Below are 15,884 nucleotides of genomic sequence, written 5' to 3' on the forward strand. Positions count from 1 at the left end.
TTTATTTATGAGAGAGAGAGAGAGAGAGAGAGAGGGAATGCTTGTGCATGTGCACAAGTGGGAGAGGGGCAGAGAGACTGAGGATCTGAAGCAGGCTCTGTGCAGAAAGCAGAGAGCCCCATGTGGGGCTTGAACTCACAAACTGTGAGATCATGACCTGAGGGGAAGTTGGATGCACAACAGACTGAGCCACCCAGGTCCCCAAGAGGGAGAGCTTTTTTTTTTTTTTTAATACGAAATTTATTGTCAAATTTGTTTCTATACAACACCCAGTGCTCCTCCCAACAGGTTCCCTCCTCAGTGCCCATCACCCACCCTCCCCTCCCTCCCACTCCCATCAACCCTTAGTTTATTCTCCGTTTTTAAGAGTCTCTTATGGTTTGGTTCTCTCCCTCTCTAACTGTTTTTTCCCTTCCCCTCCCCCATGGTCTTCTGTTAAGTTTCTCAGGATCCACAAAAGTGTGAAAATATATGGTATCTGTCTTTCTCTGTATGACTTATTTCACTTAGCATAATACTCTCCAGTTCCATCCACATTGCTACAAAAGGCCATATTTCATTCTTTCTCATTGCTAAGTAGTATTCCATTGTGTATATAAACCACACTTTCTTTATCCATTCATCAGTTGATGGACATTTAGGCACTTTCCATAATTTGGCTATTGTTGAAAGTGCTGCTATAAACATTGGGGTACAAGTGCCCCTATGCATCAAGCACTCCTGTATCCCTTGGGTAAATTCCTAGCAGTGCTATTGCTGGGTCATAGGGTAGATCTATTTTTAATTTTTTGAGGAACCTCCAGACTGTTTTCCGGAGTGGCTGCACTAGTTTGCATTCCCACCAACAGTGCAAGAGGGTTCCCATTTCTCCACATCCTCTCCAATATCTATGGTCTCCTGATTTGTTCATTTTAGCCACTCTGACTGGTGTGAGGTGGTATCTCAGTGTGGTTTTGATTTGTATTTGAGGGAGAGCTTTTTAAGAAGGCAAGAATATTTGACAGATGTGTCAGAGATAGCCAATAAGAAAGTTAAAAATTGGGGGATTTAGCAGCATGGAGACTTTGTTGGGGCAGTTTCACTGGGCTGGTGGGGGCAGAAGCCAGAGCAGTGGGTAGATTGTGAAGTGTTTGAGAGGAGAGCAAATAGAGACAGTGAGATAGACAACCTTGAGGGAAGGGAAGGAGCAAGGGGGTGCAGGATCAATTTTTAAGCTTTTGTTGTCCAAATAATCCATGTTGATTGTAGAAAAATTAGAAAATTCAGATGAGCAAGAAGAAAAATAAGCAAATGGGAAGTGTATTGGTTTCTTAGGGCTACCATAACAAATTACCACAAACTAGGTGTCTTCAAACAACAGAGATTTATTCATGTAGTTCTGGAGGCTAGAAGCCTGAAATCAAGGTGTTGGTGGGGCCACACTTTCTCTGAAGGCTCTAGAGGAGGATCCTTCCTTGCTTCTTCCTAGCTTCCAGTGGTTGCTGGCAATCTTTGACATTCCTTGAGCATCCCTCCAATTTTTGCCTGTGTCTCACATGATATTCTCCCTGTGTGTATCCTCTGGGCCTCTGTTTTCTCTTATAAGTATACTAGTTATTAGATTAGGGCTCCCTCTGATCCAGTATGACCTCGTCTTAATTTAACTAATTACATCTGCAGAGACCCTGTTTCCAAATAAGGTCACATTCTGGGGTTCTAGGTAGAGGTTCTAGGTAGACATGAATTCGCGGGGGGCGGGGGGGCACTATTCAATCTGTATGGGAGGGTCTTTTCTTTTTAAATATATATTAAAGTTTATTTATTTATTTTGGAGGTGGGGGGAAGGCACGAGGAGAGGAGGGACAGAGAGAGAGAGGGAGAGAGAGAGTCCCAAGCAGGCTCCATGATGTCAGCACTGAGCCTGACTCAGGGCTCAGACTCATGAACCATGAGATCATGGCCTGAGCCAAAATCAAGAGTCAGATGCTTAACCCATTGAGCCACCCAAGCACCCCTAGGAGGATTATCTTTTCTATTTTTCTCCCTCCCTTTTCCCCCTCCTCTCTTTTCTTTCCTTTGGAGGGGAGCAATTTGAGCATGTTTATAGATTAAATGGAAGAGTCAGGAGAAAAGAAGAAGTTGGAAATAAGGGGGAAATCACAGATACTATTTGGATCAAGGTCCCAGCAGAAAATGGAAAGATGAGCTGGAGGGCACTGGTGAAGGGAATGGAACCAGGGCTGGATAGATAAAAGGCCTGCCTGGGTTCTGAGAGCCTTGCCCAGTCTCTGCACAGCCTGATGCAGCATCACTCTCCTCAAGTGGTCACTAGGTACAACCTTTCATGAGACCAACTTTATCAAAGGCTGTGATGCAGGGAAAGTGGAACACACCCAGAGAGGGATCAAATGCAGTTCTGTGGGAGAGAGTTCATTAGAAGGACACACGCATTCTACCTTGCTTCCAGCTTGCTGGGATTTCAGGAAAACAAATGACTTTGTTTATTTTCCTATAGTGCTGAAATTCTTTTTTTTTTTTTTTTTTACTCCTCAAAAACTCCCTTCCCAAAACTGGACAAACCCAAGATACTCCTAAATTCTCTATAGTTCAGTAGAAGGTAGTAGCCTCTGTTAGTTCCCAGCAATTAAATTTGGAAGTAAATTCAGCTAGTAAATTTTTATTTGCTTTAAATAAAGCATACTAGATGTGGCAACTTTAAATATAGACCAAATTACAAGGCATTTTTTTGCTGTTAAGCTTTAGAGTTATTATACGCATTTCAGCTATTCTATGAGTTTCTGTCAACTCTGGGGTTCTAAGTCCACCCTTTTAAAACCAGTGGGTTTTTACCTACTGAGGAGCAGGGCTGAGAGACTGTGAAAAAGTTCTTTAGTGAAGACCATCTTTATGGTTACGCCCAGAACTTAGCATGTGGTGATTGCTAGTTAGCCCTCATGTTCATACTTTTTAGAGTTTAAGTATCAGAAAACTGAACTCAAACTGTAACCTCTTAGAGTTTATTGGCTTACGAAACTCAAAGTCCAGAGGTAGAATGGGCTTCCAGATTAATCTGAGCTAGGAGCTCAAAGATGTCACCCAGGACAGCTTGTTTTCTTTTTTTTTCTTTAGTTTTCTTTTCTTTTCTTTTTTTTTAAGTAAACTCTACCCCCAGCGTGGAGCCCCTACTTCAGGACCCTGAGATCAAGAATCGAATGCTCAACTGACTGAGCCAGCCAGCCACCTCTTCCCCAGTTCATTTTCATTTTCAACTCCACCTTTCATGGTGCCAGCTTTACCCAAAGTTTGCCTGCCCTCATGGGTGCAGGATGGCTGCCAACAGCTTCTGGGTGTACATATTTCTTCCATGTCAGAGAAAGATAGATTTTCTCCTCCAAATACCAAAGAAAATGCTGGGCTTCATTCTGATTATAGCAGTTTAGGTTATGTGCTCATCAGTTGCTGTGACAGAGAAATGCCACATGATGATAGATCACTGAGGTAAGAGGTGATTGGCTCAGGCTTTTTGGATCTGGAGCAAAAGAGGTATCAATTCCATCCTTAGCTAAGCACAGAGGAGCAGCAGCTCCCAAGAGGAAACTCTGGGTTCTTTTAGAAACAGGAGAAAATGGAGAATGAATTTTAGGTAGTCAATTCAACAATTGACTTTGCTTCTTTTTCCTCTGTTAGCCACAACTTCTTAGGTTCTCTTCTTGTAATTGGAAGTTCCTGAACTTGATTTATAATCCCCATGTTCTTTTCCATTCTCGACCAACTCTTCTTTTTCTATTCATACACAAGATCTGTTCTCAGAGAGATGGTTCTGTTAAAGGTGGAAATTTCCCTGAAACTCATTGCTTCCCATCCAAAGCAATGAGGTGATGCTAACAAGCAAAGACCAGAGGAATAATAAGACCTAAGAATCAGAGCCTGCTGGAACCATGACATTGTCAGGATAAAACCAGCTTTGGCCATGGAAACCATCTGGTCAGAATGGTTCTAGCTTAGCATAGATGCGATGGACAGTAAAAACAGGATGATAGGACCGGTGGCCCTGGGCATGAAGTAAAGGTAAAGCTTCTTGGATTATGGGAGGTCTGGGGTCTCTAGTATCTAAAATGCATCCTTGATCAGGGATGTGAGGTACTGCCTACAAACTACTCATTGGTCCCTATAGCTGACAGCACAGGGAGAACCAAGGCCAGGACAGAGGAGTTCAGGGCCTTGAAGACAGGAGAGTAAAAACAATTAATATTTACCCATCTAGGTGGGAAGAAGAACATCTCCCACTGAGTTCAGTGAGCTTTAGTCATTCATGAAATACAGTATTTAGTGAGTTCTGACTGTGTAGTAGGGCTGTGCTGGCTTTGGAGATACAATGGTGAACAAGTGGTGCCTGCTCACATGGAGACTACAGTAGGTGAGGGGGCATGTATTCATGAAGTTTCTTTTGACTTTAGGAAGCAAAATGACTTTGTAAGCTTGTTGGAAGAATACTAGAGGTTCTTAGAGAATTCACAGAAGAGATGGGGACTAAGGCTGCTCGGGGCACTTTACCTGCTGGTTAACCACCTTCTCTTGAGAGTACTCTTGCTAGTGTGAAGGGGTTTCTATGTCCAGCCTCTGTGGGTATCAGTTCCAAATTCCTAGAGGGAGAATCTGACTGGTCCACCCTGAGTGAATCAACTCCGGTTCAGGGCCCAAGATTATGAGATACAGACATGATTGTCAGATTCCTACCCTGTCTTTTGAGTGCAGTTTCCAGAGAAGGGCAGAATGCTGTGAACTTGAACATCACTCTCTGTGGACAGGAAGGTAGATAAGCAATAGCAATTACAGCCCAGTGTTACCAGTGCTGTGTTAGTAAAGCATGAAGTTATGTGGGAATATCAGTCAAGATTCTTGGAAAGATTCTGGAAAAAAAAAGGTTCTTTTGGAGGCATAGTTTAGAAAATCAACTTAAATCAACTTAGGCAAAAAGGGAATTTATTGGAAGGCTCACAATGAGAAGGGTGAGGGGCAGGTAATATCAGTGGTCACTGGAACTAGGGACCAAAATGCTTGTGGGTAATTTTTTCTTAATCTCTCAACCCCACTTCACTCTGTGTTGCCAAATTCTTTCTCTTAGAAAAGCTGTCTCTACACAGCATGAAATATGGCCACTGGCAGCTCCTGAGTCTCGTATCTCTTGGCCTTACTACCAGAGAATAAATCTCTTTGTTCAGCTTCAGTTACAGAAATCCTAAGGAATGACTCTGATTGGCTTGGCTTTAGGTATGAGTCTATCCTTAAGCAATTAACTATGTCTAGAGAGGTAGAATAATGTACAAACATATTCCACACTAAAGCTTCATGCTGATTAAATGACAAACCAAAATGATTGATACCAAATGCTTCACGTTAATACTTCCTGTACCAGTTATCTATTGCTGCATAACAAGTTATCCCCAAACTTAGTGGCTTAAAGAGCAAAAATTATTTATGATATCTTATAGTCTCTGTGGTTTGAAATTCAGGACTGGCTTGGCTGGGTGCTTCTGGGTCAGGGTCCCTCCTGTGGTTGCAGTCAAGTTGTCAGTTGGGGCTGGAGTCATCTGAGGTCTTGACTGGGACTGCAGGGTTCACTTCCAAGATGGCTTGTTCACATGGTGCTCAGTTCCTCCACATGTGGGCCTCTCCACAGGCAGCTTGTGTGTCCTCATGACATGATGGCTGGTTTTTCCCAGAGTGAGCAATCCAAGTGAATGCAAGGTGAAGGCTGCAATGTCTTTAATGACCCAGCCTCAAAAGTTATGCTCTATCATTTCTGCAATATCATTTTCATTATACAAGTTGACTCTATTGAATGTGGGAGGAGACTACACAAAGATGGGAGTGCCAGAAGGTGAGAATCACTGGGGACTACCTTGCAGCTGTCTTAGGCTACTGTATTCCCAAAACGCATCCTGTAGAATCGGGATGTTGAAGGTTGCTACATGGAGAAGGGGATTTGCAATCAAGTCAGTTTGAGAAAGGATATGTTAAACCAAGTTAAATAAGTTCCTTTCCTGCAGTGTATCCATACAACTTTTATTTTTTTTTAAAAAATTTTTTTTTTTTCAACGTTTATTTATTTTTGGGACAGAGAGAGACAGAGCATGAACGGGGGAGGGACAGAGAGAGAGGGAGACACAGAATCTGAAACAGGCTCCAGGCTCTGAGCCATCAGCCCAGAGCCTGACGCGGGGCTCGAACTCACGGACCGTGAGATCGTGACCTGGCTGAAGTCGGACGCTTAACCGACTGCGCCACCCAGGCGCCCCTCCATACAACTTTTAGTACATTGATACCTGCTTTGAATCCCTGAAAGGGAAGTAGAGTAAATAACACCACAATTTCTTTCTCATTCTCTTGTTTGTGATTAATTGATTTATATATTTGGGCGCTTCCACATTTGGCGCATAAATGCTTACAATTGTTAGGTCTTCTTCCCATTCCCAATTTTTCCTCCAGTGGGCTCCTCTCCCTCCCCCCACTCCCACCCTCCGCTTCTTTCCCTCTAAAAGCTTATCAGAATGCTGCCTGTCTCCTGTTAAAAATGTACATGTCTTGGCTGGCTCAGTTGGAAGAGCATGTGATTCGATCTCGTGGTTGTGAGTTTGAGCCTCTCATAGGGTGTAGAGATTACTAAAAAAAATAACTAAACTTTAAAAAAATGTACATTTCTAGCAAAGCAATATTTTCATTTGGAGATGTTTGTCCTTGACTCTCCAAAGCCTTCCTAATCATTTAGGCAATTCACCTCATGAAAGCCTGGGAGTGATTAAAAAGTACAGTAACTCATGTTCTTCTGGGGTGAGTGGTGAGTCCCTAAGGAAATTCTGCAAAGGAAGTTTCACAAAGCTCTTGGTGTCGGCGATAGTTCTGGCTGAGGTTGAGTCATATAGTGACAAATACTGTTTGAAGGCCAGCAACCATTTATACGTGACAATTTATGTCGTTTCTTTAAGATATATTTGTTGGTGGAAACAGAAGGTATAGGTTAGTAACATCTTGGACTTTGAGTTTTTGCCAACAAATACTGAACCTTTCAGTTTGGGGGCCTTCTCCACCTTCTCTTGTCTCAGTGGGTTTTATTGGTGTTGTTTCTTTTGCTTAGGTTATTTGTCATGGCAAGAATCCAATTTATTGGAAGTGTTTTTATCACATTTCTGTAAGCTGGTTACACGATCTTGAATTATTTAACTTGGTACAAACACTGAGGTATGTGTATGAGAGCTCCTACACCATATGTGTTTATGGAAATGTGCTTATTTAGGTGTTTCAGGGACAGCATCTGCCCTTATGCATCTTTTATAATATTTTGCATGGAGCCCATATAATAATTGATTTTTACCATCTGATAATTGTTCATTAAAGACAGTTTACCCTCTTATGTTTTTGATAAATGTAATGTTTATTATTTTGGAGAAAAAAAGGATCTAAATTAAAAATAAGTGTGATTAATAAAAAAGGCTTTCCTGATACCTTTAATTTCTATTGTCCAATGCATGCTTTTTATAGAAAGTGCATTTAGAAGAGTAAGGTCTTCTCAAATGGAAAAACCCAAGTTTATTCAGTCTGTGATTCACGTGGAAGTCTAGGTCCCATAAAGGCCACTGAGAATAAATTTTCCTTTCCATCCTTCTCTGGACTGAAAATTTGGACTTACTCTAGATTCCTGTTTATAATGTTCTTAGGTTGCGTGTATTCCTGCACAAAATGGAGTTTCACAGTACCTGGTGTTAGCTAATGGCTTCTTTTAAATTGCAAATCCACCTTAAGATTCTTCAGTTGTCTCTATGGAGAGAAGACTTAATAAAATCTCTGAATACAATCCCACAGATACCTGTATGTGCACAGCTAGTAATTTCAGAAAACAATGAATCATGGAATAAGCTACATCTACCTACTTGAAATAGCACTTGAAACAACCTATACATAATATATACGTGGTGTCTAAAGCCTGTAATTTCACACCTATTGCTGTTTAGACTAGTATTTTCTAAATTTATTTAGGTAGCAAAAAGTGCATTGATTAAAAAGAGTAAAATTTAGGAGACAAGAAGATACTGTAAAACTGAGGTGGGTAGCATGAAGACCAGTTTGGAGGCGTTGCTGTTACCGCCCATGGGCTATTTCTATCTGGAGTGGCATTGTGGAAGATTTCCACCCCTAAACAGCTCTGTGATTGTTGGTAAAGTACAAATACAAATACAAAATAATGGCCTTGAGAAACCCCACTAAAATGGGGACAGTAATAACTATCCCACAAAACTTACGAGCTCCTTTTCCTTCAGCCTTGAAATATGGAAAGCTTAGTTATTTGAACGAATTTTGTTGAGTGTGGGGCAGGGGGACCTCCCGGCAGCTGGGTTGATATACAAAAGAACATTTTGTAATCAAATGCCCTCAAAACTGAGTTGCAAGAGATAAATATATAGGGCTGAGCAGTGTGGGAAGTGAATTGTGGTATAGCAGTAGGAACTGATGGAAGTTACCCTTGATGAGTCATAGCTGGTCAGCTTTCTGTTATTCCTGGATCTAATGCATTCTATGAGTTATGATGCCCTTTATTTCTCCCTCTTTTCAATCCTATCATCCAGAGTTCATAGAACTGAGGAAAAAAACTCTAGATGTAATCTGGCATATCATAGATATAGGTAAGTATGTATTTAGGAAAGTTCAGAGATATTTTGTAAATTTGATGCGGATCCCTGGGAACACTCTAGAAGGTTTCTTAAGTGGACTTGGCTGGAAACAGCAAGGTGAATTGGAGTGGGAATAGTACAGCTAACATCTGTTACATAATAGCCAGTGGGTTGGCATTGTGTTATATGGTATCTCATTTAATTATTCCTGAAATCTCTGAGGTAGGTATTGCTATTAAAATCTTTATTTTACAGATGGGGAAACTGAAGCTTGGAGAAGTTAAGTAACTTGTCTCAGATCATATAAAGATTAACTTGTTCAAGATCATCCAACAAGGCAGTCTGCCTTGGAAGCCTGTACTCTTAACCTCCTTTTTATAGTGTGTGAAAGCCTAAAAAATGTAGAAATACAGGAAGGGGAAGAATGCCCCTAAATTGTGCAAGAAACAGAACTTGGTCTTTGGAGTCAGGCAGGTCTTATTACAACCCTGGCTCTGCTACTTAGCACCTATTTGACCTAATACTTAAACTCGATGAACCTCAAGATTACCCATCTATAAAATGGATGCAGTAATGTAAACATCATAGCATTCCTGTGGGAATTGAATAAAATGATGTCTGTTCAGTGGGATGCATGGGAAATAAATAGCCTGAATTGTACCAAGTATTTCTCCTGAGGTAACTTACCTAATCCTCTCACAACAACCCTTGGAATTAAGTATTCTTTTTTTTTTTTTTTTTTTTTTAATTTTTTTTCAACGTTTTTTTTATTTTTATTTTTGGGACAGAGAGAGACATAGCATGAACGGGGGAGGGCCAGAGAGAGAGGGAGACACAGAATCGGAAACAGGCTCCAGGCTCTGAGCCATCAGCCCAGAGCCTGACGCGGGGCTCGAACTCACGGACCGTGAGATCGTGACCTGGCTGAAGTCGGACGCTTAACCGACTGCGCCACCCAGGCGCCCCTGGAATTAAGTATTCTTATTATCACTCCTATTTTACAGGTAGGAAAATTAAGGTTTAGAGACATTCAGTAACTTTCCCAGCATTACACTCAGCACACGGCAGAGCAAGAATTCAAACTTAGGAAGTTTGATTTCACAGCACAAGCTCTCATCTGCTTCCTTCCACCTGTGAAGAAGACTTGGGGATTAGGGAGTTAAATACAAATGTGATAGGGTTCTACAAGTACAACGGCTGGAGAAAAAGTTCATATTTAGGGCACATTTATGCAAAAATAGGGTCCAGTATGTATGATATATTCTGTATTGTTGAGATTGTATCTATAATAGTATGTTCAAGTTTGGATGATACTTTTTAGCAGGTACTAACAAACTGGAATTGACTGATAATCATAGGGGATGAAAATGATCTCAAGGGAGGAACAGGTGAAAATGTTTTGGTTTAATGAAGATGTGCAAGGGGCCAGAGAGATAGATGTCTTTGGGAAGGACTGACTGTTCAGCAGGTTGACCATACCTTGGTGTAATCACTACGGGTCCTGACTCTGTTCCCAGACTTGCAAGTTCAAGGATTTTACTGTATCAATTAATCAATATTCAGAGTTGATCATATACTTGGCAATTGACTCATACTAACCAAACTTCTAAGAGACTGATGTATATGCCAGAATACAAATTAATTGTTTTCAATTAGGAACATAAGCACCAACCAGATTTTATACATGTATTCACTCACCAGAACACTTTTTTGTTTTTAGGGTGTTTTATAGTCTTCTGTCAAAATGTGTATAATGCTGTGGTAAGCTAACTTGTTAGCTTGCAGGTAGGGTAAAATTGCAGGCCCTTGGCATTTTCTGACTTAGGGTGATGGTCAAAAATTGATGTCTCATTGTTTTATTAACTTGATTTGTATCTCAACATTTTATTTTTGTTTATTTTTGAGAGAGAGAGTGTGTGTGAGTGGGAGGGGGGCAGATAGAGAGGGTTACAGAGGATCCAAGCAGGCTTTGTCCTGTGAGTTCAGAGCCCGACGCAGGGCTTGAATTCATGAACTGTGAAATCATGACCTGAGCCGAAGTCGGATGCTTAACCGACTGAGCCAGGTGCCCCATCAGGTGGGTTACTTTTATTATTTATTTATTTATTTATTAACTAAACTTTATTTATTTTTTTAAGATTTAAATCCAAGTTAGTTAACATATAGTGTAATAATAATTTCAGAAATAGAATTTAATGATTCCTCACTTACCTATAACACCCAGTACTCATCCCAACAAGTGTCTTCCTTAATGCCCTTTACCCTTTTTATAATGCCCTTTTTATATTATTTTTGCTTCCCTTCCCTTATGTTCATCTGTTTTTTTTTCAAAGTTTATTTATTTTTGAGAGGTGGGGGGAGGGGCAGAGAGAGAGGGAAACAGAATCTGAAGCAGGCTCCAGGCTCTGAGCTGTCAGCACAGAGCCGGACATAGATCTCGAACCTACAAACTGTGAGATCATGACCTGAGCTGAAGTTGCACACTTAACCAACTGAGCTACCCAGATCCCCCTATATTCATCTGCTTTGTATCCTTTTAAAAAACTTTTTTTAATGTTTATTTATTTTGAGAGAGAGAGAAAGAGAGAGAGAGAGAGAGAGAGAGGGAGAGCATGCATGCACAAGTTGGGGAGGGGCAGAGAAAAGGAGAGACAGAATCCCAAGCAGGCTCCAGGCCATCAGCTCAGAGCCGGATGGGGGGCTCAAACTCACAAACTGTGAGATCATGACCTGAGCCGAGATCAAGAGTCAGACACTTAAGAGATCAGACTGAGCCACCCAGATGCCCCATCTGTTTTGTATCTTAAATTCCACACGAGTGAAATCCTATGGTATTTGTCTTTCTCTGACAGACTTATTTCACTTAGTATAATACGCTCTAGTTCCACATTGTTGCAGATGGCAAAATTTTCATTCTTTTTGATCACTGAATAATATTCCATTGTATATATATACCATATCTTCTTTATCCATTCATCTGTTGATGGACATTTAGGCTCTCTCCATATTTTGGCTATTGTTGATAGTGCTGCTGTAAACATTGGGGTGCATGTGCCCCTTCGAATCAGCATTCCTGTATCCTTGGGATAAATACCTAGTAGTGCAATTGCTGGGTTGTAGGGTAGTTCTATTTTTAATTTTTTGAGGAACCTCCAGACTGTTTTCCAGAGTGGCTGCACCAGTTTGCATTCCCACCAGCAGTGCAAAAGGGTTCCTCTTTCTCCACATCCTCACCAACATCTATTGTTGCCTGAGTTGTTAGTTGTAGCCATTCTGTCGGGTGTGAGGTGGTGTCTCATTGTGCTTTTGATATGCATTTCCCTGACGATGAGTGATGTTGAGCATTTTTTTCATGTGTCTGTTAGCCATCTGGATGTCTTCTTTGGAGAAGTGTCTGTTCATGTCTTTTGTCCATTTCTTCACTGGATTATTTGTTTTTTGGGTGTTGAGTTTGATAAGTTCTTTATAGATTTTGGATACTAGCCCTTTATGTGACGTGTCATTTGCAAATATCTTCTCCCATTCTGTCAGTTGCCTTTTAGTTTTGCTGATTGTTTCCTTTGCTGTTCAGAAACTTTTTATCTTGATGAAGTCCCAATAGTTCATTTTTGCTTGTTTCCCTTGCCTCTGGAGACATGCCAAGTAAGAAATTGCTGTGGCCGAGGGCAAAGAGGTTGTTGCCTGTTTTCTCCTCTAGGATTTTGATGGCTTCCTGTCTTATGTTTAGGTCTTTCATCCATTTTGAGTTTATTTTTGTGTATGGTGTAAGAAAGTGGTCCAGGTTCATTCTGCACGTTGTTGTCCAGTTTTCCCAACACCATTTGCTGAAGCAGTTGGGTTATTTTTTAAAAATTGTTTTTAATGTTTATTTTTTAAGAGAGACAGAGACAGAGTGTAAGTGGAAGAGAGACAGAGAGAGAAAGGGAGACACAGAATCCGAAGCAGGCTCCAGGCTCTGAGCTGTCAGCACAGATCCCAAGGTGGGGTTTGAACTCATGAACCATGACCCTGAGCCAAAGTTGGTCACTAACCACCTGAGCCACCCACATGCCCTGCAGTTGGGTTATTTTTAACTGGATGGAAGATTTCTACTGTTTTTCCTTTTTCTACAGTGTAAACCGTTTTTCAAAATTATGTGTAACATTAGACAAAATTATCTAAAATCAATACATTTTTTGTTTAAGGAATTTTACATGTTGTGATTCCTTCCACTGCCCATGAAGTTCTTGGTAGTTCCTCTAAAGCTTGAGTCAGGATTTATCTTCCAGATAGGTCTTTTGAAAAGAAACTATGGTTGGGCCATCTGGGTGGTTAAGCTCCACCCAGTTGGTTAAGCTCTGACCCTTGATTTTGGCTCAGATCGTGATCTCACGGTTCATGAGATCCAGCCCCACATTGGGCTCTGTGCTGATAGCATGGAATCTGCTTGGGATTCTCTCTCTCTATTTCTCTCTCTGTCTCTGATCCTCCCCGATTCATAGTGTTCTCTGTCTCTCTGTCAAAATAAATAAATAAACATTAAAAAAAAAGAACCTATGCTTAATTCATGGTTGTCCTGCATTCAGTCCACAATTCTTTATCTCCACTTGAATATGGACATTACTGATGACATACTTCAAACATTTTCCCACCTAGCATCTTTGAGAGCTAATTTCTTCAAGTGATTTTCTTTAGGGCCATGTTTAGAGTACATGGATCTGCCTAGTTCTCTATTTCAGACACCTGGCAAACATAAATGAGTTCAAATCATATTCCTTCCCCAGCTATCACACCCAAGAATAGACTGTGGGATATGCCAATAGCTAAGGTCAAAGTATTTAATCATTTGGTCTTTCATACATTTAAGCAACTCTGTCTTGTAGTTCTTTCCCACAGATGTAACAAATGGGTCTCTGAGTAAAGCAAAACCACATAGTTACTCTATGAGGCATTTTCAACAATGTGAGTCTATAGGTCTAACCCATGGGGATCGACCTCAACTATCTACTGGGTTGTTTCTTATTGACTGATAGGTTCTTTATATAAATATATGTTTATATAAAATATTAATCTATGTTTAGATAATTAAGATAAAATGAGATGTATATGTATGCATCGTAAAAAATGAGGTATAAAATTTTGTCATATCAGTTGCAAATATTGTCTGACATAATTTACTTCCTTTCTGACATTTTATTTAAATTCCAGTATGGTTAACATATAGTGTTACATTAGTTTTAGGTGTAGAATATAGTGACTCAATAATTCCATACATCACCCAGTGCTCATCATGATAAGTATGCTCTTAATCTCCATCACCCATTCACCCATCCCTCCACCACCTCCCCTCTGGTAACCATCAGTTTCTTCTCAATAGTTAAGTGACCTTCTTTATATGTCCTCTGTCATACCATAATGTATCTGGGTTTTATATTTTATCAAGATAGCTTTCTTCCCCCAAGATTATCATATATTTACCCATTTTTTTATCCTTTCAAAAAATTTACATTTTAAAAACAACTGGAATTTATTTTAAAGCATACTATGAGGAAAGCATTTAATTTTAATTTTTTCCAAATAGATAACTCCTCCTAACACTGTTTATTAAACAGTCATTTCCTGACTGGTTTTAAATGCCTCATTTATCATATACTAAGATCATATATATGTATGACTTCTTCTGGGCTTTTAATTCTGTTCTATTGATCTATTTGCCTATTTTGCACAGTACCACATTATTTCGAATATTGTGACTTTATGGTACATTTTGATATCTGGTAACATAAGTCCTTTTTCTTGTTCTTTTTCTAAAGAATCTTGATTTTTTTTGGCACATCTCATAGATGAACTTCAGAATTAGCTTGCCAATTCTACAAAATACCCTGTTGGAATTTTGATTAACATCGTATCACATGTATTATTTAACTTAGGGAGCTTTAATATCTGTATAATATTGAATCTTTTTATCTAGGAATATCTTTTATGGCTTTCATTAAAATTATATGGTTGTCTTCAATAAATTTCACACTTTTAAGGTTTTTTTTTAGGTAATTCAAGGTTTCATTGGAAATGAATTATAACTCTTCTCTATTACATTTTTAAATTAGTTGTTGCTAATTATAGAAAGGCTATAGATTTTTATAGGTTAAACTTATTTCTACCTTTCTGAAAATTTAATTAGTCTAGAAATATGTGATTGCCTTGGATTTTCTGGGTATATATCTGTTTATTAATTATGTATAAATAATTCATATTTATTTATTTTTCCTGATCTTTTTGTATTGACCAGTAACTTTAGGGCAAAAGTATTGACTGTAAAAGTAGGTTTCATTATATCTTGTTCCTGACTTTTATGGACACGTGGTATTTTACTCTACAGAATAGTTTACAGTTATTTTACTTTTCAGAATGATACTTGGAAATTGGCAAAATGTTGGTAATTGTTGAAGATGAGTGATAGACACACTGAGCTCATTAATCTATTCTTTCTGTCTGTATATGTTTGAATTTCCATAATAAAGGGTTAAATGAAAAAATAGAGGTGAAAAAAAAGAATAAGAATTGTTTTAGGTTTTTGGTGGAAACCCCTTTTCAAATTAAGGAAGTATGTTTTTTTCCTAGCTTATTATAAATTTTCTGTTTGGGGTGGGTATAGAATATGTGTCTTCAAAAAACTATCTTTGAAAGAAAAACTGTGACAGGGCCTATCCATCTCAAAAGACCAAGGAAAAGTATGAGAATCTCAACATAAAGAATTGAGAACTCATTCACCAAATATTTAGATTGGCTTCTCTTTCTTTTCATCAACTGACAGTTTTCAATAAAAGGAGAAGTGCCTCCAGGGCCCTAGCACACTACTGCTAACAGAGAAAGGACTAAATAAATAATGTATCATTGTTAGAGGGTTTTGGGGAGGAGAGAGTCATGTTAGCTGTATTGTACCATCCAGGTCCGCTTTCAGGACTGAAGGATTTATTCCCCCAGATGCTGGGATGATGGTGGGCTGACACTCTTCAGCTTCCGACCCTTTCAGGAATTGCTCGTGGCTGAAAAGCACCACCTTGCTCAAGCTTCTGCTTCCTTCCCAGGAGCAGCTGCATCCAATGACTGGCCTGTGTGGGGCTGTAAAATCCCAGCTTCCTTGTCCGACTCAGATCACGGTGAAAGGGCTTTCTCAGCTTCCGAGCTCCCTGCTGGGTGGCTGAGGCTTTAGGGTTGCCAGATAAAATAAATACAGATGCCCAGTTAACTTTGAATTTT

At 39.7% G+C, this 15,884-nt stretch overlaps 1 non-coding gene across 1 annotated transcript; it reads right to left on the reverse strand.

The window, feature by feature from the left end:
• Nucleotides 1-13,494: 13,494 nt before the first annotated feature.
• Nucleotides 13,495-13,625, reverse strand: LOC131484196 (small nucleolar RNA SNORA18). Its single transcript, XR_009248098.1, has one exon. It is a non-coding gene; the product is annotated as a small nucleolar RNA SNORA18 (small nucleolar RNA).
• Between the last annotated feature and the right edge of the window lie 2,259 nt (nucleotides 13,626-15,884).

The sequence above is a fragment of the Neofelis nebulosa genome, chromosome 8, assembly GCF_028018385.1.
Source record: "Neofelis nebulosa isolate mNeoNeb1 chromosome 8, mNeoNeb1.pri, whole genome shotgun sequence".
Classification (NCBI taxonomy): Eukaryota; Metazoa; Chordata; class Mammalia; order Carnivora; family Felidae; genus Neofelis; species Neofelis nebulosa.